The sequence below is a fragment of the Ischnura elegans genome, chromosome 8 (genome assembly GCF_921293095.1).
Source record: "Ischnura elegans chromosome 8, ioIscEleg1.1, whole genome shotgun sequence".
NCBI classification, from domain to species: Eukaryota; Metazoa; Arthropoda; class Insecta; order Odonata; family Coenagrionidae; genus Ischnura; species Ischnura elegans.
In genome coordinates, this window is record NC_060253.1 from 32,175,590 (window position 1) to 32,199,392 (window position 23,803).

The following is a 23,803-nucleotide window of genomic DNA, read 5'->3' on the forward strand; positions in this document are numbered from 1 at the left end:
TTTCTAAAATAATTTTGCCTTTTTATGGACCCCTCCCTTCATCCTATGTGAGATATCGTGGGATTTTGCTCCACGCCTTCTTTCTAATCTCACGTAGGATTTTTCAAAATGCGTATTTTCAGTGTAAATACGTTAATCTAGGCTTCATTTTGTTGGGTTTATAAATAAAACGATTTGTTTAATTATTTTTATTGAAGATTACCGAGATCGCAATAAACTGGTTTTTGCGGAAAAAATTACGTGATACTTGCCAGAACCCCTTCTTTTTACCTAGAGGGGGTGAAGCCATGGTCTAGGAGGGGGGGGCAAGCCAAGTTGTGACATTTTAGCACGGAAAAGATTAATGAAACCAACATTATAAGAACTTATAACTGCGCTTTATTAGTTTATGAGATTATTTCCTTGAAAAACTAGTTTTATTTCAGTTACTTAACTTATACTAATACACATCATTTTTCGTTGGTTTGAAGAAAATTTGTTGAATACTTTCGTTTCAATTCAGTACCGATTTTGCTTAAAGACTTTTGCGATTTTTGCTTCTAGGGGGACAGCTGCTCCCCCTGGCCTTCGCTGGGTACGCCCATGTTTACATATGACATTCTTAATCAATTTATTTAATACGATCGCTTCTCCCTTTATCTTGATTTATTTAGCTTTTTGCGCACAGTCAAGGCTATAAAATGCCTTAGTTCATCGTGAAAATATATTTATTAAGTGTATAATCATTTTGCGTGCCCAATATCGTCACTTTTCGGCGACTTTGCAGCGAATGAGCGTTAAAATATCTCAAGCGCGCATACGGAATATCGTCTGCAGTCCCAACCGTGACGTCACACTCCCTCATCCCACTCACTTCCCCGCCGTGCGATGTTGGCCACAGCGTTCCGCCCGAATGGCACGTCTACTTACTTAAATGGTCTAAGGTTCAATAACCGTGGCGCCCTTCTCAAATTGCAAAAAGTGGAGGTACATAAAACAAGCCATCAAAAATAATTCGAATTCACCATTAAATAGTTGATTAATGTCACTCCTGCAGTTTAATTTTTAAACCAAGTGATATTGATATTATACTGAAACGCTCCAAAATCAACTCGCGTTGACTATTGGAGCATTGAATCAGCATTATTGTGTTAATACTAGTTTTGGTTTAACTTACAATTAGATATATTTGAGCGCAAAAAAAGCAATCGCGTACAAGTTCAGTTTCATCTCGCCTTCTCACCAATTTCCTTATGCATAAAAAGATATCCCCCCAATTTACGTTGATATAAATACAACCCTAAGGTACTTTTGGGACCTTACTTATTGCAAATTTTATCCAAAGTACATTTTTACAGATGAAGAACTTTAATGAAAAACAATATTCAAGTTGGCCCCTTTGTTGCTCAAATTATACATTACAATGTCAAATGTTATTGCTAATGAAATCAGAGGATTTATGGTTTTAACATATATCATTAAAATGATATGTAAATTTACATATCAATGGATTTCCTTTATGTTTTCATCTGCAGAGAATCAAGAAAAATTAAGTTTTTTCCGTAAGATCAATGTTTATGAGCCATCCTAAAACATCAATCACATCATCACCACAGCACTGTGCGACTCTCGCTACTGCAAAAACCAAAATGCACTCCCCCACTGGTCGCAACAGCACTCTTTCTATGAGCAAATCATCAGTGACAATCCTGCCAGAAGCCTTGGACAGCTGCAGTGGCTCAAACGCCCCATTCTGGAAAGGAAAGAAGAGGTGCTAATATTGTAAGGTTCACAACCCACAAGGCATGATCCCAAACGGAAGAGAAGTTTGAGTTGTTTTTATCACAGAGTGTATCACTTCTGACTGTAAAGACCGTCTCACAATGGACACGAAATTGCAAGGGTAAGAACTGCATTAATTTCTCATGGGGTTTACTTGTGAAAATTAAATAACATCGTTATAAAAGGGGCTATTTTGCCATGAGCCACTTCTCTGGACCCAACATACTACCTTATGGGTATCAATCATTGGCATAACTGTTTGGGGCAGGATGAGCGGATAGAATCCCCCCACCCCAAAGCCCAGAAAAATAGAAAAAGTTTCAACTATTGTCTAGTTTTAACATGTAATAACTGCACATGCTGAAAGTTAAACATCTTTTATTAATATCATGGCAGGAAGTCATTTGAGACATTGAGGTGAGTCACTTTTCAAAGATTTTCCCAGACCCCTGTGCCTGAGGGGGGAGGGGTCACCCTCCACCCCCTCCCTAAGCACATTCCTAGTTATGCCGCTGGTATCAATGGTAACATGGTAAGGCTTAATGTTATTTGCATATGTTTATCAAAATGGCACACTATTACTGTGCGCTTGGATGCCAAAATTAATCATTCAAAAGAATCTCATTGATCTCTCGTAGATGAAAAAAATTATAAACTTTTTATATATATCATTCACATTTTGATAACTGCTCAATTAAGTCTCCGAGACTCCTAGTACACGGGTTGAAGACGGACTAGTCCTTTAGTGATCAGTCAATTGATTGATTGATTACAAGAAGTGGGGGGCTAGGCTTCCAGGGCACTTAGACCTGTTGGTCCACTGTGCTAACCACCAATGACTGATCACCCATAGAGGTCAATGTCCTTAGCGAAGGACAAGAGGTCCCCAATGGGAAGAAGGATCTTTTGCCTAGTTGGGCTCTATAAAAGGTGAGCCCAGGTGTCTATATCGAGTCCTCATGATTGCAGGGCACTCGCATATTAGACGGGAAGTCGTTTCTTCTCCCATCTACCCTTATCCAAGTCTATTACTCCCAGTAAGTGCTGATGTCTCCTTATGTGAAAGTTACCGGTAAGCTGGCCCACCACTGTTTGAAGCTGACCTCTATTCATAAGGATTCTTCTCCTGAGTCTAGGGCAAGGATCTCCAATAAGGAGTTAAGCCTAACGTAGCCCAGGTGTTTCTTACCAGATCTAGAAATACTGAGTAGATTTCCATAATGTGATCATTTCCATCACCGTTGAGGGTGCAACTGGCATGAATGGTACTGTTGCAAATATTTCACGACCTTAGACATGACCAGCGGGTATCATCAAATACCAATGCACCCTGAATCACAGCCTTAAACTGGTTTCGTAGTCGAGAGTGGGCACTACCAATACACTAGAATGTCATTTGGTTTGTGAAATACCCCAGCTACCTTTCAGCGAATGATGGACGGAGTGCTCCGCGGATTAAAACCCTTACAGTGTTTAGTATATTTAGATGATGTTATTGTATTCAGTAGCGGAATTACAGAACACTCCGAGAGATTGAGACGAGTTTTCGAAAAATTGAGGGAATCAAAACTTTCATTAAAATTTGAAAAATGCCACTTTGCCTTAGAACAGGTAAATTATCTCGGCCATATTATTTCGAAAGAGGGTGTGCGGCCTGACCCATGAACTGTGGTATCAAGTACTGCAATACATTATTACATTATCTATTATTTACTATCACCGCTTATTATTGCATAAGTTTTAGATGAAGAGAAATCTTTGTTTTCATCAAATTATAATTTCAGATAGTATTCCATGATCCTCAGGCTATCTGAGCTCTACTTCATCTTTAAATTTAAGGTAACTTCCTTTCACACGTTTTAATTAATGTTTTATTAGTAATTCTTCAATGGACATCAAGCCATTTTAGAATCACATGCAGGGTGTTATGTTACTCGAGACAAAATCAATCCAACATTCTCAATATCGTTGAATTTGCCACATGTTTCTGAAAGAAAATTCCTTCGCGACCTAGGCATAATACGATAACATGAAATACTTTTGAAAATTCCAAATTTGAAATAGCATAAAGCCTACCTTATTTAATCATAATAAATTTCATCTTACGCCCATTAGGTACCATGTATTTCTCTCCTTCTACCTTCCTTGAGCAGCATCTTGTCCTTCTTTTCTTCTCTAACTACCAAGTCCATTAGTTGAGAGCATACGTGATTCAATCGCATAATTAATGTTCAATTACATCCTGAAAACGGGTGTGTAACTTTTAAAAAAATGATTTGGCAATGAGAACTTGTGGGAACTCTTCTCCACCATTGAATTCAAATATATATTGCAAATTATCTCAATGACCTAAGCGTAATTATTAGCTTGCCTATAACAAAAATTACGAGTTTTTCAAACATAAAGAGGTGTTCATCTACACCTACATAATACCCCGCAAGCCGCCTAAGAGGCGTGTGGCAGGGGGGTTAGTGTAGGGATTAGGATCCGCTTACACATAAAAATGAAGTACTCTAACGAGGTTGGTACTAGCATTTATTAAAGTCCTTTATGGTTCGGGGGAAACACGAATTCCCATATCTACCCGTTCGGCAAAACATCTCTCTTAATTTATCGCTTCTATCAGACCTGGAAATGTAGTGTGGCTCTAATATTATGTTCTCCATGTCGCTCTTAAAAATACCCATTCTCAATTGTTCACGCAATATAAGCCTAGCGCGCAGCCTCCGAATATCCAGTGGCTCCCAGAACGCTGTCTGTACGCCCGTAGCTGCTTTTGACGAAACACGCAGTATTCCGTTGTATTTTATTCAGTTCACGGATTATGTCTTTCTGCACTGGATCCCATGCGCTCGCTGCATATTCAAGGTGTGGTCGGACGAGAGCGAAAAAGCACCTTTCTTTTACTTTCTCATCTGAAAATCTTCCCACAATACGCTGGACGAATCCTAATTTCTTCATGGTTATGCCTCAAATAATCCTTATGTGCGTTCCCCACGAGAGATTCGACGTAACACCCAGGTACTTCACCTCGTCTACTGCCTTAATAATAATACCGTCTACTGCATAAACGTGGCTATAGTTGGACGAATTCCGCAAGAAATGTACCGCTATGAATTTGCTCAGGTGAAATTCAAGTTCCCACTCTTGGATCCACTAATTAACGTTGCTTAAGTCCGATGATAGAATTTCACAGTCAAAGTGATCACTAATTTCGCAATAGATGACAGCGTCGTCAGAAAATAAACGTATTTTATTGCTAATGCGGGAGCAGAGATCATTAATGTATACAATGAACAAAAGGGGGCCGATTACGCTTCCTTATGGAACACATGATGTAACTTTACTACATGAGCTAATTTTGTCAAGAACTACTTTTTGTGTACGGTCACTGAGCAGTGGCGGATACAGAAAAAACTCAAGGGGGGGGGTGCAACATATCTTGAGTTGTCTTAACTTTTACGTTAATAAGAGATGATCAAGTCACAGGCAAAGTATATGAAAATTTTATTTAAAAAGTTTATAAACATGTAAAAGACAATGCCATCTTATGATATAAAAAAGTTACAATTGCGGTTTTGAAATGTTCGGCAATACAGCCGGACCCGCAAGGGGAAGGCGCGCGCCCCATGCGCCCCCCCATCTGTATCCGCCACTGTCACTGAGAAAGTCGCGCATCCAGTTTACCACTGTTTCGTTTAATCGGCATGACTGTAATTTTTATAAATTTTCTGTGAAGTACCGTGTCGAAAGCTTTCTTAAAATCTAGAAATAGTGTATCAACTTGTCTTTTCTATTAACCAGATTTTAGAACATAGTGAAGAAAGAGCGCGAGCTGTGTTTCGCACAATCTATCTTCTCGGAATCGGTGCTGACAGTCATGGAGGAAGTTACCCCTGTCCAAGAAAGTCATGATATTGCTCAAGACGATATGCTCAAGTATCTTGCCTACATTCGAGGTTAATGAAACTGGACGGTAGATGCCTGGGTCGTGTCTGTTTCCCTTTTTGAATATTGGTGTAACGCTTGCAATTATCCAGTCTAGCGGTAAATTTGTTATGTTATAATGTAGTGGACTAATTCCGATTTATTTAAAACACAGCACCTCACAAGCAGCATCACCATGAAATCCGCTGTACCAACAATGCAAAGGACAACGAGAGTGCATCGCAAGACAACACATTGGACTCACTACGTCATCTATTCAGCAACCCTGATAAGGACACTGTGGTCTATTTTGGGGGTTTTATCGGCTTCTCTAAAGTTTCGGACGAATACCAGATCACAAGGTATGACGGAAGAAGAGAGTTCCAGATGATTTTGATTTAACTATGTCCGCCGCATGGTCATTAATAAATGTATTAAATAAAAACATATCCAAGTTGGATATTATATAGATGGCATTTGGTGACAACTTCGGATATTATGTGGATATCTAAGCAATATTATTGGATTAAAAGTTGGAAATTGTTCGGATGTTGCAGTTGGATATTATAGATATTGTATGGTTATCAATTGCTACTAGGGAGGTAACCATTCACAGACTGTATTTTTGGGCCATTTGCGTATTATGAACCGTTCAATTAAGTTGTTAATGAGGTATTTTCCAGCTGTTCTTGAGCTGTTTTCCAGCTGCTCATCAAGCATTCTCTAACTGTATGGTAGCATTCACAATAATACCATTGATGATTAACTTCCCGGAGTGTGGGTCTGAGATTGACGTACAAAATTATTTGCCGAAGTTTCGATATATTCTTTATATCTTAGTCAGGGCTATGGTATGATAATGGCTAGATGAAATTTTATCATGTAGAAATGTAAGATTATAACAATGTTTTCTTTGCAATAAAATACTATAAAATATAAAGAGTATTAAGTTTTGAAATACAAAATGTTCGTCTATTTTCCATTTCTGTACAATTTAATTATTTTATTTATTTTCTATTGTAAAATTTTTTGTCATAATCTTTCATGCCGCCATGTATTAATTTGATGTAACCATTATCATTCATAGCCCTGTAGAAAATATAAGGAGTACATATATCAAAACTTTGGCAAACAATTTTGCATTTCATTCTGAGACCTATATCATCATTAAAAAATCAAGGTCATGAAAATTTCAATCAAAGGTTGATTTAATAGCACCAATGTTTGATCGGGAAACTGTTGAAGCTCTGTTTACAAACCGTAGTTGGCTGAACGGATATGTTGAACGCCAATGAAACTGCACTGTTCCGCAAGCGCTCTTGAGTCATTTGGAAAGCATTTTCAAGCTTCTTTTGGGATTATTTGCAGTACTTTTCATTTTTATGCAAGCTTTGGATTGTATTTCGAGGTCCTACATTCCCCACTTCATTTGCTTTGCTCTAATTATTCAGCGTTCAGCTACTGAATCCGCCAGGATACATTGCATGAACGGTTCAGCTACTGGTAGAGTTCAGTATAGTGTCACCAAAATGGAATCAGAGGAGTCGCACTGGAGTGGCTAAAATCATACCTTAGCAATAGAATGCAATGTGTAGAAATGAGACTTAGTGACACACTATGTAAATCAAACCAAAACAAGATAACGTCAGGTGTCCCTCAAGGTAGCATCTTGGGTCCTCTACTCTTCCTGATATTCATTAACGACTTGCCCTTGATTGTTAATAGCATCCATGTCAAACCAGTCCTCTTTGCAGATGACACAAACTTCCTAATTTCAGCTAATGACATCAATGAAGTGCATCACTATGGTCAGCATATATTAGATTTAGTCTGGAATTGGTGTCTTTCCAACAAATTAAAATTAAACAGTGCAAAAACTCAGTCTATGCTGTTTAACCCGAATCATTCCAAAGATTTTGGAACATTGACACTGAACAACCATACACTGAGTCTAACTAAAACTTGTAAATTCTTAGGGCTACAAATTGAAAATACTGGGAACTGGTCCTTCCATGTAAAAGACTTGTGTTCGAAATTGTCCCGAGTACTGTATAGTGTGAGGTTCCTAAAAGCATCCTTACCTCACAAGGCGATGATGTCAGTTTACCATTGCAACTTTATAAGTAGAGTGACTTATGGTATTGTATTCTGGGGATCAACTGTAACGCTATTGGATACAATTTTCAAGATGCAAAAAAAGATTATAAGATGTATAATGAGTAAGCCTTATACTTATTCTTGTAAACCCTTATTCAAAGAACTGAATTTGTTAACAGTGCCTTGTATATATATATACCAACTATGTTTACTGATAAAAGAGAATATTAATGATTTACCAATTAATAATGATGTACATGAGCACCTAACTAGGTCTCATCGCCACATCCATGTTACCCTCCATAAAAAACGCATAACAGCAAAAAGTCCCATTGCAATGGGATCAAAAATATTTAATTTCCTTCCCAAAAGTATTAATTTGATTAATTCTAATAGGGAATTTAAATCTTCTTTAAAGAAATTTTTAATTAATAAGTGCTACTACAGTGTAAATGAATTTTTAAATGACAAATGAACTCTGACCATTTTTACATTTTTAAGTGTTATGTTGATTACTTTGACGTGTCTTATATCTATGTTGTATTCATAAGATCCTTGGACAAATAAAAAATTTATTATTATTATTATTATAGATGTTCAGTCCAGCTACCGAACCCGGTTAAATACAATATGTTTTCGGTTCAGTTGTCAAACCCAGTTAAATAAAGTATATTTTCGGATCAGCTACCCAATCCAGTTAAATTCAGTATTCATTCGGTTCAGCTACTGAACCCGGCAGCATGTTTCAAAAAGCAGCTTATAAGCTAAAAACATATATAAAAGTTTCGGTAACTATAGTTACCGAAACTTTTATGTTTCAATGTTTGAAGTTTTGAAAATTATAGTAAAAAAATTGATCAAAATGTAAAATGATTGGCATATAGTCACTTAGTTTTTCTTCGTTAAAACTTTCGCGGGTGCTCGTCATGTTGAATTAAAACTTTTGGGCTATGTCGCCGCGTCAGATTTTGGGTGGCCCCAACGTTTCCCGACCGATGCTGGTCGCTTTCTCAAGGGAATCTGAAGAGGTGGGATTTAAAATTGGTATATATAGGTATACGTGTCAGGTGGTGGGGGGAGGGGAGTGAGAGGTTGGAGGAGTAGGTTGTCGATTGTTTTTGCCGATTACGGGTCGCCAAGTACGGCTGATTTTAAGGCCAGTGTCTCTGTTAAAGTTGTTTTTCTCCTCTTTAGATATTTCTATTGCTTCTCTTACGAGTCTCTGTTTAAAGCCTTTCACTCTCGCCACAATTTTTGCTTCCTTAAGGTCGATTGTGTGGCCCAGCGCTGCGTGTTCGGCTACTGCGGACTTCGTTGACTGCCCCAGTCGAATTGCTCTCTCGTGCTCCTCTAGACGTGTTTTAACCGATCTGCCTGTTTCGCCGATGTAGTTCTTCCCACAGGTCTGGCAAGGAATTCGGTATACCCCTTCGACTTGTAATGGAGTTCTATCCTTGACGGTTTTCAATAGATGCTTTATCTGTACGTGAGGCGAGAATATTGTCCTTATCTGGAATTTGCGTAGGATATTTCCTATTCTGTCAGTCGTCCCCTTAATGTATGGCAGGAAGGCTTTCTTCTGGTCGCTGAGGTCATTAACAGAGGAGTTCGCTGCTTCTGCGGTGTTGATTTTGATCTCGTTGTTCTTTCTGATAACTTTATTGAATGTTCGAGAGATAACTCTGTCGTCGAATCCATTTGCCCGTAGAATGGCCTCTAGCTTCTTCCTCTCTTCGGCAAAGTTGTTCTGGTCGCTTATTTTGTAGGAGCGGTGAATTAACGTGTTGACCACTCCATTTATTTGCGCTGGATGATGGTGAGATAAGGCGTGCAGGTACCGATTTGTTGCTGTAGGTTTTCGATACACTGCATGCCCCAATGTTCTGTCCTTCTTCTTTTCCACGAGGACATCTAAGAATGGAAGTTTTCCGCCTTCCTCCACCTCCATTGTAAACTTTATGTTGCTGTTGATCCCGTTCAAATAAGTAAAAAATTCCTGAAGCTTTTCTTTGCCGTGCGTCCAAATGATAAAAGTGTCGTCGATATATCTCACCCAAATCTTCGGCTTGTAGGGGGCGTTCTGAATGGCTGTATCTTCTATGTGCTCCATGAATATATTTGCAATTGCTGGGGAGAGAGGGGAACCCATCGCTGCTCCAGACGTCTGTTGATAAAAATTATTCCTCCACCGGAAGAAAGTGCTCTTGAGGCAAATCTGCCGAAAATTCATAAGGAAGGAGAATCTCTGTCATAAGAAGGAAGGATCTCTGTCATCTTGGCGATGTTTTCTCCGAACCTGTCTTTTATGATATTTACCGCCTCGTCACAAGGAATATTTGTGAAGAGCGATGTTACGTCAAAGCTGACTAGGATGTCTTCTTCTTTGACCTTGACGCCACTAATGATCTGAGGAAAATGTTGTGAGTTTTTCACGAAAGATTTAGCGTCTTCTACTGCGGGCTGTAAGATCGGTGCCAGATATTTCGCTAGTTTATATGCTGGTCAGTCAATGGCGCTGACTATGGGTCTAAGGGGCACTCCTTCCTTATGAATTTTCGGCAGATTTGCCTCAAGAGCACTTTCTTCCGGTGGAGGAATAATTTTTATCAACAGACGTCTGGAGCAGCGATGGGTTCCCCTCTCTCCCCAGCAATTGCAAATATATTCATGGAGCACATAGAAGATACAGCCATTCAGAACGCCCCCTACAAGCCGAAGATTTGGGTGAGATATATCGACGACACTTTTATCATTTGGACGCACGGCAAAGAAAAGCTTCAGGAATTTTTTACTTATTTGAACGGGATCAACAGCAACATAAAGTTTACAATGGAGGTGGAGGAAGGCGGAAAACTTCCATTCTTAGATGTCCTCGTGGAAAAGAAGAAGGACGGAACATTGGGGCATGCAGTGTATCGAAAACCTACAGCAACAAATCGGTACCTGCACGCCTTATCTCACCATCATCCAGCGCAAATAAATGGAGTGGTCAACACGTTAATTCACCGCTCCTACAAAATAAGCGACCAGAACAACTTTGCCGAAGAGAGGAAGAAGCTAGAGGCCATTCTACGGGCAAATGGATTCGACGACAGAGTTATCTCTCGAACATTCAATAAAGTTATCAGAAAGAACAACGAGATCAAAATCAACACCGCAGAAGCAGCGAACTCCTCTGTTAATGACCTCAGCGACCAGAAGAAAGCCTTCCTGCCATACATTAAGGGGACGACTGACAGAATAGGAAATATCCTACGCAAATTCCAGATAAGGACAATATTCTCGCCTCACGTACAGATAAAGCATCTATTGAAAACCGTCAAGGATAGAACTCCATTACAAGTCGAAGGGGTATACCGAATTCCTTGCCAGACCTGTGGGAAGAACTACATCGGCGAAACAGGCAGATCGGTTAAAACACGTCTAGAGGAGCACGAGAGAGCAATTCGACTGGGGCAGTCAACGAAGTCCGCAGTAGCCGAACACGCAGCGCTGGGCCACACAATCGACCTTAAGGAAGCAAAAATTGTGGCGAGAGTGAAAGGCTTTAAACAGAGACTCGTAAGAGAAGCAATAGAAATATCTAAAGAGGAGAAAAACAACTTTAACAGAGACACTGGCCTTAAAATCAGCCGTACTTGGCGACCCGTAATCGGCAAAAACAATCGACAACCTACTCCTCCAACCTCTCACTCCCCTCCCCCCACCACCTGACACGTATACCTATATATACCAATTTTAAATCCCACCTCTTCAGATTCCCTTGAGAAAGCGACCAGCATCGGTCGGGAAACGTTGGGGCCACCCAAAATCTGACGCGGCGACATAGCCCACAAGTTTTAATTCAACATCACTTAGTTTTTGTTTATATCTTTCTGATAAATCATTTATTTAAAAAGATAAACAAATTAGAGACATAAGTCACCCGAATGGACTGCATACTTGGATCTAACGTGATTTACAGGGGGTGTCCCAATTAAGTCACCCCATCATGAGGTGTGACTTGGGACAGTTCTAATTTCTTCATAAATCTGCAAATAATTGACCAATAAAATTTATTTTGTTTGTAATTATTCCTGACAAGAGCTTGCACTATGATACTGATTTCAAAAATTTTTACTGAAATTGGAGAGAAAATTTGAGTTTTGAATGCAAAAATTGTCCCAATAAGTCACCCACTTTGATGGTACCGAAACCGGTTGTTAGAATTTTCAGCTGGGCAGCCTTAACGACCACATCCAAAATCCTTATAGCTGAATGCTTATTTAACTCCACAATAGAAATTACATTACCGAAAGAGTCTTTTCCTCAGCATCATATGCTCCCTTATTTTTCCAAATCTCAGCTAAAGCATCTCCCACAACAGCACTTTCAAGACGTTGTTCCCTCAGTGATGGTGCCTCCCTGGTCTACTTCGAAGTGGTAAAGGACATCGGGGAAAGCCCTTGGGATATGGCACCATCCTTCAGTTTTGGCCGTTCAGTAGTTTTCCTGACTTCTCATCGAGGCAGGAGCTTTAATGTACCACATCTTCAGCCAGGCAATACCGGATGAACACCTTAAAATAGAGATAATTCCATTGGTACACAGACAAACAACTGTATTTCAAGTGAAGATTACCTTCGTCCGATAAGGATGTCGTGAAAAAAGGCTTAATGTAAAATGCTAACCCAGTCATGGGTCATGTTTTTCTTCCTTATAAGAAGTCATTCATTCATCCATAGTGTTCCACATCCTTCCATAATATACTAAGTACCAGAATAATTCATTTAATACCCTCGAAAAATCAAGTTCTTTTTGTAACAACGCCTGATAAAACCAGGATATGCGCCGTGTGCTGCATTAGCGTTGGTGTGCGAGAATTTCAAAAGCATTTAAGTCTGTGCACAGACCATGGTAAGACATTTATTGAGAAATAATTAAAACTATTAATTATTGAAGCAATAACACAAACAGTATTAAAATCAACCTGCAAATACATACGATCGAGCGTAGAATTTTTTCAAGAAACCAACACCAATTCGCCCACCGATCGATGCTTACATGAAATCTCTTTGTAATTCACTTTTAATGACGATTGAAATTACCAATTTACTAGAATATCCCTGAATAATCCCAGAGTTCAAAATGAAAGAAAAGGATAGAAACCCACCTAGGAATTTTTGTTGGCTGGAGTTCGTTTCTTGGAATGGCCATGGACACATTGTTTTCAAGCAACAATTTTTTCTGTCCCTGATATCCCATTCGCAGATGAAGCAAAACATTTCGTATAGCCAAGCTGTAATCCTAGTAACATTGCAATTATTTTAAGTGGCCACAAATTTTCCATGTATATTTTCGGTAGTGATTTTTTTCTGAAAGTAACTGCATATTCTCGTAAGATTCTTTCATTTCAGTTTCATGAGTTAACAGTATTGATGGGAGCTCATTGCCATTATGTATGCCTTTAAAATAACCTATGTGGAATAAATGAGCAAACGCTAATCATCTGTGTTTAATTCGAAATTAAGAGTATCCATAACAGAGAGAACATCATTGCAAAAAGCAAATCTGTTTTGGTGAAGAAACCAAATCAAAGTCGTCATGGCGAGAGCGGGACATCAAAAGTTTCGAATTTGGATCCAACAATTTTCAACCCTTAAATCGTGATCCTAATATTTTACCATGCTTTCAGGATAAAATTTAAATCGTGAAGTAGATCATTTAAGTCCTCTTGCATCATAAAACGAGGTACAGCAGATTTACTCGGTCCAAAATTTGGGTCCTTCGAGTTTCCGAATCCTTCATTATGATGTTCTTGATTACTTTCTGAATATTTTCTAGGATTAACATACTCCATTGGTTTCGGCACTTGTAAATTTTCGGAGTGAGGGAACGGTAGTATCGCTGATTCAAAGTCGTCTGGATTTTTTACAGTGTGTTTTGACTTCGCTGTAATTCCTTTCATTTTTTCAACAAAAATAACAGTCTGAACAATGATCTGCGAAATTATGGGGACGGCAAATTCCTTATGACGTAGTCCCTTCGACCAACCAGTAAGAAGCTCTACATTGGTGGTACACAACACATGGGGATCCCATTCTTTATCTTGGCCACCCAACAGGCAGTCAAAATAAAGTTTATAGTCCTGTCTGAAAAAGGGAGTAATTTTCCACCTTTGAGCCTTAAAAGTAATTTCACCGTATGCGTAATAAAAGTCATTAGGATGGTTCACGCACTATCTATGCCTAAATTCTGATTAAAGCTAAGCCACTTCTCAGCGATTACGTTGTAATAAGCTGTAATTTCTTGCGAACAACAAAAGTCTATCTTCTACTACCTTAAGAGAAATCAAACATCTTCTCGCTCCTACAGCTGGTCACATGCTGATGTGAAGTTGCAGCTGATGCAGCATAGCTTTGAACAAAACGATAAGATAGTACAATTTTAAACATAGCTTGACAGAATAGGAACGCATTACATCGTAGGACAACATGTTTTGGCAGGAAAGTTTTATTTACACTTTCTCATACACACTCACTTTCTCACGATACATAAATGAATTAAATTACTACTTTCTTAAAATCAAAAATATACCGTATAAGCGCGTGTAAGAGGCGCACTTTTTTTCCCAGATATTGCAGCCGAAAATGGGGGTGCGCCTCTTACACAAACTTCTTATCTTCCCCCCCTCCCCTTCACGGTTGCAAGTTCAAGGGGAACTGAGTGGCCTTGGTTTTCAGCGTGAGTCAGTCATCTGAAACCCTGGGTCAAAATCAAGCGGCAGGCAGGGGAGTTTCTCCCTTAGTGACGTATTTTTAAAATGCTCCTGTTTGAATTTCTTGCAAGCATCGCGCCGTCACGTCCGTACCCCAGAGGTGAACATTGAAAAGATCGCGTGGGGTGATTCGCTCCGGAGCGCGCGCTAAATGTATTTACACGAGTGGGCATCCCGCGGCATTTATACTGCATATAGTAATATTGGTGTCAAAACCTGCGGTTTAAAAAATTCGAACGAGTGTGCTCATTGTTGGACTTAATGGTGGACAGAAGAAATCGGAAATGCTTATAAGTGAAGAGCGCTGAAGGAGAGGTCGAGGGGAAGAGGGCTCCCTCCCCTCCGTATTTAAAGCTACGAGCGAAGGAGCAAGGGAAGAACACGTCCGATCTTGCATGTGACGTCGTTGCCTTTAAAGCGAAGGGGCGAAGGCGCAGCAATGTGATATACGCAGTTTGCGTTGCCTGAGTTTCCAGTCCGTCTCGTCTTGTTTGAATGCGCTTATGCTACGCTTGTTTCTTCCGAAATTGTGCTGTTTGGACTATGTTGAATATTAGTAGCCTTATTTTAGCTATAAATCTTTGTGTCAATCAATTAGAGCTCAAAAAACTTAAATGCTGTAAGATATACGTCGCGTTAGGTCTAATTCTTTTTAGAACCTCGTGTGTGTCATACAATTGCTGAAAGATATCGAGATATCTTTGAGCTCAGAAGGTGACTCATGTAGCATTTGACATCCAGAAACTCGGGGAATTGAACCTGGTAGACCGAAAAAGGTCAGTTGGTGGAATGGGGTAGGGATGAAACACGTTTCCATTGTTCCCCTGTAACTTCATATTTTGCTGTGGAGTCTCGGAAAGGAAAAAAACGGCAGAGGCATTAGCTGATGGAGAGCCGAGTGTAGTTCTGTTAGGCCCCTTGCACACACACCGATTTTGGACGGCTGGTAAAATATTGGCCGACATTTTACCGGCGAAGCGATGCTTGCACACACGCCGGATTTTTACCGGTCAAACGATACGTTGCTAAGTTTTTGAGCCGGCGCCGGCGATCCACAGTGACAATAGCCGGCAGCTAACCGGCATTTTGCTGGTGCCGGGGTGTGGTCGGTACGTGTGCAAGCTCCAATGCTCTCCCATTGTTCACTATTGGAATGTGGACGGCCGATATTTCACCGGCCGTCCAAAATCGGTGTGTGTGCAAGGGGCCTTAAATGTACGACGTGGTTATTATCCTACGGCGCTGAGATTGCCCCGATTGTTGTTCAATCTCTTGGGAAAGCTCATGCCATTTGCCTGTCGTGTTTTGCCTTAAAATTTTCCACGGCTGCAATTCTATTGCAATACTCCTGCGAGAGCTTTTAAACAAAATTGTTCGTGAGTAGGACAAGCAACGTAGAGCGATGGCGTATGCAAAGAGAGGATCGGAACTCTTTCTACTCCTTCTTATGCCGCCGCAGTTATCAAAATTTCCTTTTTCAAATAGTACTGAAAGAGGATATTTCGATAACTGTCGAAATTCCAGGCATACGTCTGCTACACCGCACGATAGGATAAAAAAAGTCGCAAAATTATTTTTCTTTATAGCTTCGATCCTCAAAATGGGGGTGCGCCTCTTACACGTGTGCGCCTCTTACACAAGCTTATACGGTACATTAAGCTGTCCTAAAGAAACTAACTTTGATAGAAAGAATCTGAAAAATATGCCTTAGACAATTATCACTTTAAAAGGTTTTAGTGCGTCAATTGCGGTTGAAAATTTCCTCAATGATATGCACATGATTGCTACAAATTTAATAGACACACAATTTTTCGAGTTAAATTCCATAAATCGCAAAACAAAATTAACATATTATTTTTTCCTAGCCTGTGGTAAAAAAAACTTTATTTTCTGCAATTTGATACCTCACTTTCTTTTTATTGTATTGGGAAACCAATTTTGTAAAATTAAAACTGCATGCTATGTTGGTGTCAAATTACTTTTGACAATATATAAGGGTCAAATAAAATATCTAAATTAATGTGGACGAAAAATACACTCCAATGAATTCACACTTCACTTGGGACAATGTCTCTCCTTTTATTAAATTCGAAATCTCAGCAGCAGTTTGATGTATTATTGTCCGCATCAACATCTCCCGTCGTAAACCTAGGAGCTAGCCGGTCACTTCTCAGGTGGAGGTCTTCTCCGACGCGTTCTGGCAATGTGCACGGCAGTCCTTCCAGAAAAGCTAAAACTTCTTCAAAACCAACTGCATTAAAATGCGTGGCCCATCGAATATTCTCGTTGACTGCCTTGTTTACGTTAAGGGAAAGCTTGCTATGGCCCATAGTGATTTTTGTCGTTTCGAAGAGATATGCGAAGGAAAATTCAGAGGAGCGTTTCCAATGCGCGCACATGATGCCGTCGAATGCGCCTCAAATTCTACGGAGTTCATCGCCAGTCATGCTCTGGGTTGCGGGAGACTCGGTAGTCGGTCGCGTATTTGGACGACGAAGATAAGAAATGGTTTGCCTTGTTTGAATTTCCCTCACTGACCAAAGAATAACAGCCCACTGGAAAGGAACCCACTATCCCGCGGAGCGGTAGTGGCGGCACAAACTTTGTCGGGATACTTTTTTCCCCCATAGTACATAACTAATTGTTTTGTGAAATGATCTCCAGGCAAATAAAGAGTATTATTAACTTCACAATAGAAATTACGTTACCGAAAGTCTTTTCCACAGCATCATATATGCTCCATTAGTTTTCAAACTCTCAGCTAAAGCATCTTCCACAACAGCACTTTCAAGAAGTTGTTCCCTCAGTGATGGCGCCTCCCTGGTCTACTTCGAAGTGGAAAAGTAAAGGACATCGGGGAAGACCCTTGGGATATGGCACCACGGGGAAGGCCCTTGGCATGTGGCTGTAATATTTCATTTTTGGCCGGTCATTAGTTTTCCTGACTTCTCATCGAGGTAGGAGGTTTCATGTACCACATCCTCAGCCAGGCAAAACCGGATAAACACCTTAAAATAAAGATAATTTCATTGGTACACAGACAAACAACTGTATTTCAAGTGAAGATTACCGTCGTCCGATAACGATGTCGCCAGAAAAGGCTTAAATGATTCTCTGTGCACACAACGGTAGTTATAACTACCGTAAGTTTCAATGTCACTTCAGTAGATGTATCAATCTAATAAAAATTTGAAAGTCCTGCCAAATCACCAGCATAAAAATATGTATAAAGCATATGATATCTCTTAAATCACATCTCAGCTCTTACCATGCATGAAGACATCACCACAATGAATTTTAGTGGCAGGAAAGAAAAAAACACAGAATTAAAATACAGATATTTTATATTGTCATTATTCAATCACAATAATAGTAGCAATTCTCTCTTGTTACCATGAACTACTTTGCTGAAACAAATACTGTCTTTCTCTTATGATCAAAAATTATTTTAAGTGCATTGGCAGAAGCCATACTAACTATCTTCAATAGTTTCTCCAACGAATGTCTATTGCCACATCGTCACATCATCCACTTAAAAAAAAAAACAAATCCACATCCACCATTGTTATATATATGGAACTTATTCCACTGTCTTTCTGTCTTCTGAATGATAGTTTGGCAACTGAAGAAATGGCGCCTTCCCCCAGTCTCGGCACCTTTAATTCAACACGAATTATCTCCCCATCTTCTCGTGCAAGGCCACAGATTCTTTTCTGACATCACTCGATGTGAAGTGCAGCTCACACACCTAAAATTAATAAATAAGAAAACAGCAACTAAATTACTTAGTCATTTCATTTTCAATTTAAGGCATTTCTGAACGAGAAATATATCTAATGACTTGGCTGGCAAATATAGGAGATAACTATACATACCTCAATGATTTTTTATATAAAACTAGATATAAGCATAAGATAATTTGAGATGATGAAAGCCGGACACAGTTAAATTCCGGTTCATTGCACCACTCACGATTGTAATAGAAAAACGCATATTTCCATTCACGGCGGTTCATACACACTAATAACATATACAAGTTTCTGACGAGACTCAATGAATTTCTCATCATTGCTTTCCATGCAACTTATTAAGTGAGTATTATTGGTCTTGCGAAATGATACATAAGCTCAAGTTAATTTGAAAGCAAGAATACCTTAAAATGTATGTGCTTTTCCCCGTAGTATACGGTACTACGCCAAAAATACAATGACTCAATAAGTTTCATTGAAAATACCCGATTATATAACTTAGGGCGTAAATAATTCAAGCAGCTTTTCAACTCTAGGTTATGAATGAATAGTTAAATAAGTGTTTTTAACTGAGTACTGAGTTTCAGACGCATAACACACCAAAGGGCAAGCTAAGAAACAATATTCGATTCTATAAACTTGGCTGCTAAATTATAATTCCCAGTAACTCCTTCAACCACACGTTTACTGAACGAAATAATACAAGAAACAATTAAAATAAAAGAATTTTCAGTCAAATTGCTGCTACAATATTTTAAATCACCACTTTTAGAATTGGAGACATTCATCAACATCCCCAAGCCACATCTAGCTAGAAATTACATAATATAATAATAATAATAATAATATAATTTTATTTCTGTTGGTTACATTATGCAACATAGAAATCGTCAGGTATACATGCATACATAAATATATACAAGGCATAAAATAGAGGGTCACATTTTACAACAATCACAGCCATTATCAAAATATTCTGCTAAGGTGTAGTATGCTTTCTTAATTAGGAGCTCCTTTAGACATTTTTTAAAATTGGATATGGATGTAATGGATTTTATGCTCGGTGGTAAGCTATTGTAGATGACTGAAGCTGAGTGAAGTGGACCGTGCTGAGATGAGGACAGAGAATAATGGGGCAAGTGAATGTTATTATGATTACGAGTGTGGTAGGAGTGTACTTTGTGGTGAGCTGGGAAATCTTCTGGGTTTTGCTTTACAAATAGGGCAGTTTAGAATGTAGAGGGATGGAACAGTAAGAATTGACAGTTTTTTGAATAGGGGTCTGCCAGGGGTACGTGAGGGAAGGCGAAGGATAGCTTTTAGGGCTTGCTTTTGGAGAGAGAAGATCTTTCTGGAGAGAGAGTCATTTCCCCAGAATAATATCTCATAGGTGATGTGGGATTGGATTTTACCCTGAAAAAGTAATTTCAAGGTGTCTAAGGTGACGATTGGAGCTAATCTTCTAATGAGGAAGATGCCAACTGTTATTTTTTTGTAACATTATTTACATGGTGAGACCAATCCAGGTTTTCATTGATTGTTAACCCAAGAAACTTAATGGCTTGGGAACGAAGGATGGGGTTATCACTTACTCGGAGTAGGAGGCTGGAAGAGGGAGGACTTCTTTTGTGATGGAACTGAAGATGAAAGGATTTCAGGGAATTTATGGTGAGACCATTGGATCTGCACCACTCGTTCATGTCAGGCCGTTTTCCAATTCGCAATTATTCACCCTTCGTGCACTTTTCGATCGTCAACTTACGGATGTGACGACAGCAAGGGTGGATCCAATCGGTTGAGGGCGCAAGGGAACGAAGGGTAAGTGAACTAGGGAACGCGGATGCTCCCTCGCTCCCTTCCCCTCGTAGGAAGTGGACGTCAAAATGGCGGCAATGGAAAACTCAGAAATCTTGAACTGGAATTTTAAGTAATTGTGTGTTTATTATTCGAGCTCTTCTACGTTATATTATATCGGCATTGTGAATTCTTACTCTTCGCATGCAAAAATATAAGTATAAAGGCGAAATTGATTCTTAAATCAACCACCAGATATTCTAACACTACCCCGTGCGTCACATTTCGTTACTGCCAATAGTTCGCATTATTTCCGTTCACACTTTATGGCGCCAGTAGAGCATTAGTAAGGGAACAGGGTGCAAGGGAGAGAGGGATCAAGGGAATGAGTGCATACTACGTGGATTGGAAAACGGCCTCAGAGACAGCGGTTCTGCAGAGGTATCCAAGTTCAGTGGAGTTTTTTTATTGTAGCAGACATGACGTATCATCAGCATATTGGAGCAGTTTCCCAAGAGTAATTGAGTTGGGAAGGTCATTTACAAATATTAGGAAGAACAGGGGTCCAAGTATTGAGCCTTGAGGCACACCTTGATGAACTTCTAGTGGCTCTGACAGGGTAATTTTGGGACCTTTCGCAGTATGATAGTTAAATTTGACTTGCTGCTGCCGGTTAGTAAGGAAGGATTTTATCCAGAGTAAGGCATTACCATTGATACCCAGCCTCGAGAGTTTAAAGTACAAAATTTCATGATCAATACTGTCAAAGGCTTTGCTAAGATCATAAAATATGCCAACAGTGGAATTTCTATTATCTAGAGCCTTGTGGATATAGTTTAGTAGTTGGAATATGGCACTGATTGTTGATTTTTTGTTTCGGAAGCCATGTTGACTTTCATGAAGCAATTTTTGTTGTTCCAGAAAACTTACAAGACGATTATATAAGATTTTTTCAAAAATTTTTGAGAAGTATGAGAGAATGGATATAGGCCGATAGTTGTATGGATCTGACCGGGAGCCCTTTTTGTAAATAGGGGTAACGTGGGCTAACTTCAGATAGTTGGGAAAATATCCATTGTCAAAAGCGGAATTAATGATGTCTGCCAAGGGATGGCATATGAAATTGTTAGCTGCTTTGATGATTGGAATGGGGATTTCATCAAAACCTGAGGACCATGTATTTGGAAAGGATTCTATGACTTTTTGAACCTCTTTGGGACAAGTGGGAAAAAGAAAAAAGGACCTAAAGGATGGAGAGCTTTTGGTGAGTAAGGGGTATGGGGGAGGGGAGTCAGTGGTTTTTCTGCTGAAAGTTGAGTTATTGGTAGCAATAATTACAGGATCTGTAGTTAGGGTACCATTAATATTATCATGCATAGCATTATGTTGACCTGATTTGGTGTTGCACTTAATAACATCCCATGCTGATTTTATGGGATTGGTCGAGGAAGTGATGTACATCTCGTTGTTGATTTTGCGGTGTGTCCTCACTCGCTCTTTTAAGACCTTAAGAGATTGTTTGTAAGAGGCCATTAGGCAATTATCAACATATTTAGCTTCCTGATGAAGCTCTCGTAGGCGTCGACTCTCAACTACTAGGTCATGGGAGTAGAGCTTTCTTTTGGAGTCTTTCGGTCTACATCTAAGGTATTTCTTGGGGAAAGCTGCATTAAAATACATGGTGAAGGTATCAATGAATTTTTTAAATTTGTCTTTTGCATGTCCTGCTTCATAATTATCATCCCAGGTTTCAAGAGCTATTGAATTTACAAGGTTAATGATTGATTCATCATCAAGAGTTCTCTTATGGATAAGATGAGGGATTTTTTAAGAGGTTTTGTTCAAGGACTCAAGCGAGAAAAGAAGAGCACGGTGATCAAACAGTATAGAGGTTACATCCAAATAATTACAGCGTGAAAGGGTAAGTACATACCTTACTGTTTTTCGTGGAGGTGGAATTGTCTCTTCTGATCGGCCGAATCCACTTGATCTCCAACTCAAGATATTTTGGAGAGCTGAAAACTTTAACTTTGGGTCCACTCCTGGAGTTTTCTACGCACACCGGCACTGAACACGTTAAAGGCGTTTTTCACAAAAATACCTCACAAACACATGTCTCTTAAGCCCAGCGAATGAAATTCAAGAAAAAAGGAAAATTCACTATCCTTTTCAACAACTAACACCACATAAATCCCTAAAAATTCGTGAAACTTAACGAACTTCACTCGTACACAACGTAGTAGTTTCAAGGATATGACTACTTCGCTCAATGATGATCTTATGAGTTGACTCATTAAAACCGATAATGCGCAAATAGGCAATTATTAGTTTTTAAAGTGAATATTAATCCACAAATATAATCTTCCTCGGCAGTATACTCTCCTACATGTTACATGAATATTTTTGATCGCTAATATTAACTCACAGGTTTATGCATTATACCGGTATGGATACACCAATATACATAATGAAAATCCCTACATATAACAACGCTGTAATACAGCAATAATACGTTAAAAAATACATTACGTATAGTACACATCAATTTCCTTGGTAAATACATTATATACGCGAGTTATTGTGCTGTGTAGGTAGATTAACAAGCGTCAATGTAAAATGCTAACCCAGTCACGGGTCATGTTTTTCTTCCTTCTAAGTAGTCATTTATTCATCCATAGTGTTTCAAATTCTTCCACAATATACTATAAGTACAAAAATAATTCATTTAATACCCTCGAAAAATCAAGTTCTTTTCGTAACAACAAACCAGGATATGCGCCGTGTACTGCATTAGCGTTGGTGAGAGAGAATGTCAAAAGCATATAAGTCTATGGTAAGAATTTATTGAGAAATAATTAAAACTATTAATTATTGAAGCAATAACACAAACAATATTAAAATCAACCTCCAAATACACTCGCGCGAAGAATTTCTTCGAGAAACCAACACTAATTCGTCCACCGATCGATGCTCACATATGAAATCTCTTTGTAAAATTACCAATTTACTAGGATATCCCGGATTAATAGCGGAGTTCAAAATGAAAGAAAAGATTTGAAACCCACCTAGGAATTTCTGTCGGCTGGAACTCGTTTCTTGGAGTGGCCATGGAAGAATCTTACATGGAATGGCAAGTATCATTAAATATCTACCAGATGCATAAGAATGTCTATTTAATGGAAGTATTTCTACTGCTTAATCTACAAAAAATACCGTAATTTTAAATACTGCTAGTAATTTCAAAAAAAATATTTGAAGAAATGATACATACTTCAAAAATAAAAAAAATTTGATAAAAAAGAAGCCGTCGAAAGATTCTGCAGAATTTATTATCATTAAACGCATTTAATAAATCAAATTTGATAGATGAGTGTTAACTGTCTCAGTTCCACGATGGTTCTACGTATCCACGTCCTTTGGAAAATAGCATTCGCTTCGTTACGTACTTGGGTGTCGTAAATATATTTTTCACTTAAAGCGCAATAAAAACGATTCTCATATTTCATAAGTTTAAAAAGTCGCCGCCAGGGGTTAAGATGAGTTTCAGTACTCATTTGTTTTTAATTCCTAATGTCGCCGGGGGTGGCGCGAGGGGACATAAAAGCGGGCATTACAAACCTCATTTGTTTTCAGTTTACAATGTTGCCAAAGGGGCGCTGTCCACTAACGACGGATCGCTCGGTTTTCATATGGTTGGTAAGGGGTGGGGTTGGGTTGG

At 39.1% G+C, this 23,803-nt stretch overlaps 1 long non-coding RNA gene across 2 annotated transcripts; it reads right to left on the reverse strand.

Moving 5' to 3' along the window:
* Window positions 1-1,328: 1,328 nt before the first annotated feature.
* LOC124163819 lies at window positions 1,329-23,231 on the reverse strand. 2 transcript variants are annotated; one of them, XR_006865843.1, is made up of 4 exons: window positions 23,151-23,231; window positions 17,251-18,290; window positions 12,078-12,343; window positions 1,329-1,732 (listed from the first exon to the last, which is right to left on the reverse strand). It is a non-coding gene; the product is annotated as an uncharacterized LOC124163819 (long non-coding RNA). The 2 variants fall into 2 exon arrangements; XR_006865842.1 differs by lacking the exon at window positions 1,329-1,732 and having other exon boundaries at window positions 11,658-12,343.
* Between the last annotated feature and the right edge of the window lie 572 nt (window positions 23,232-23,803).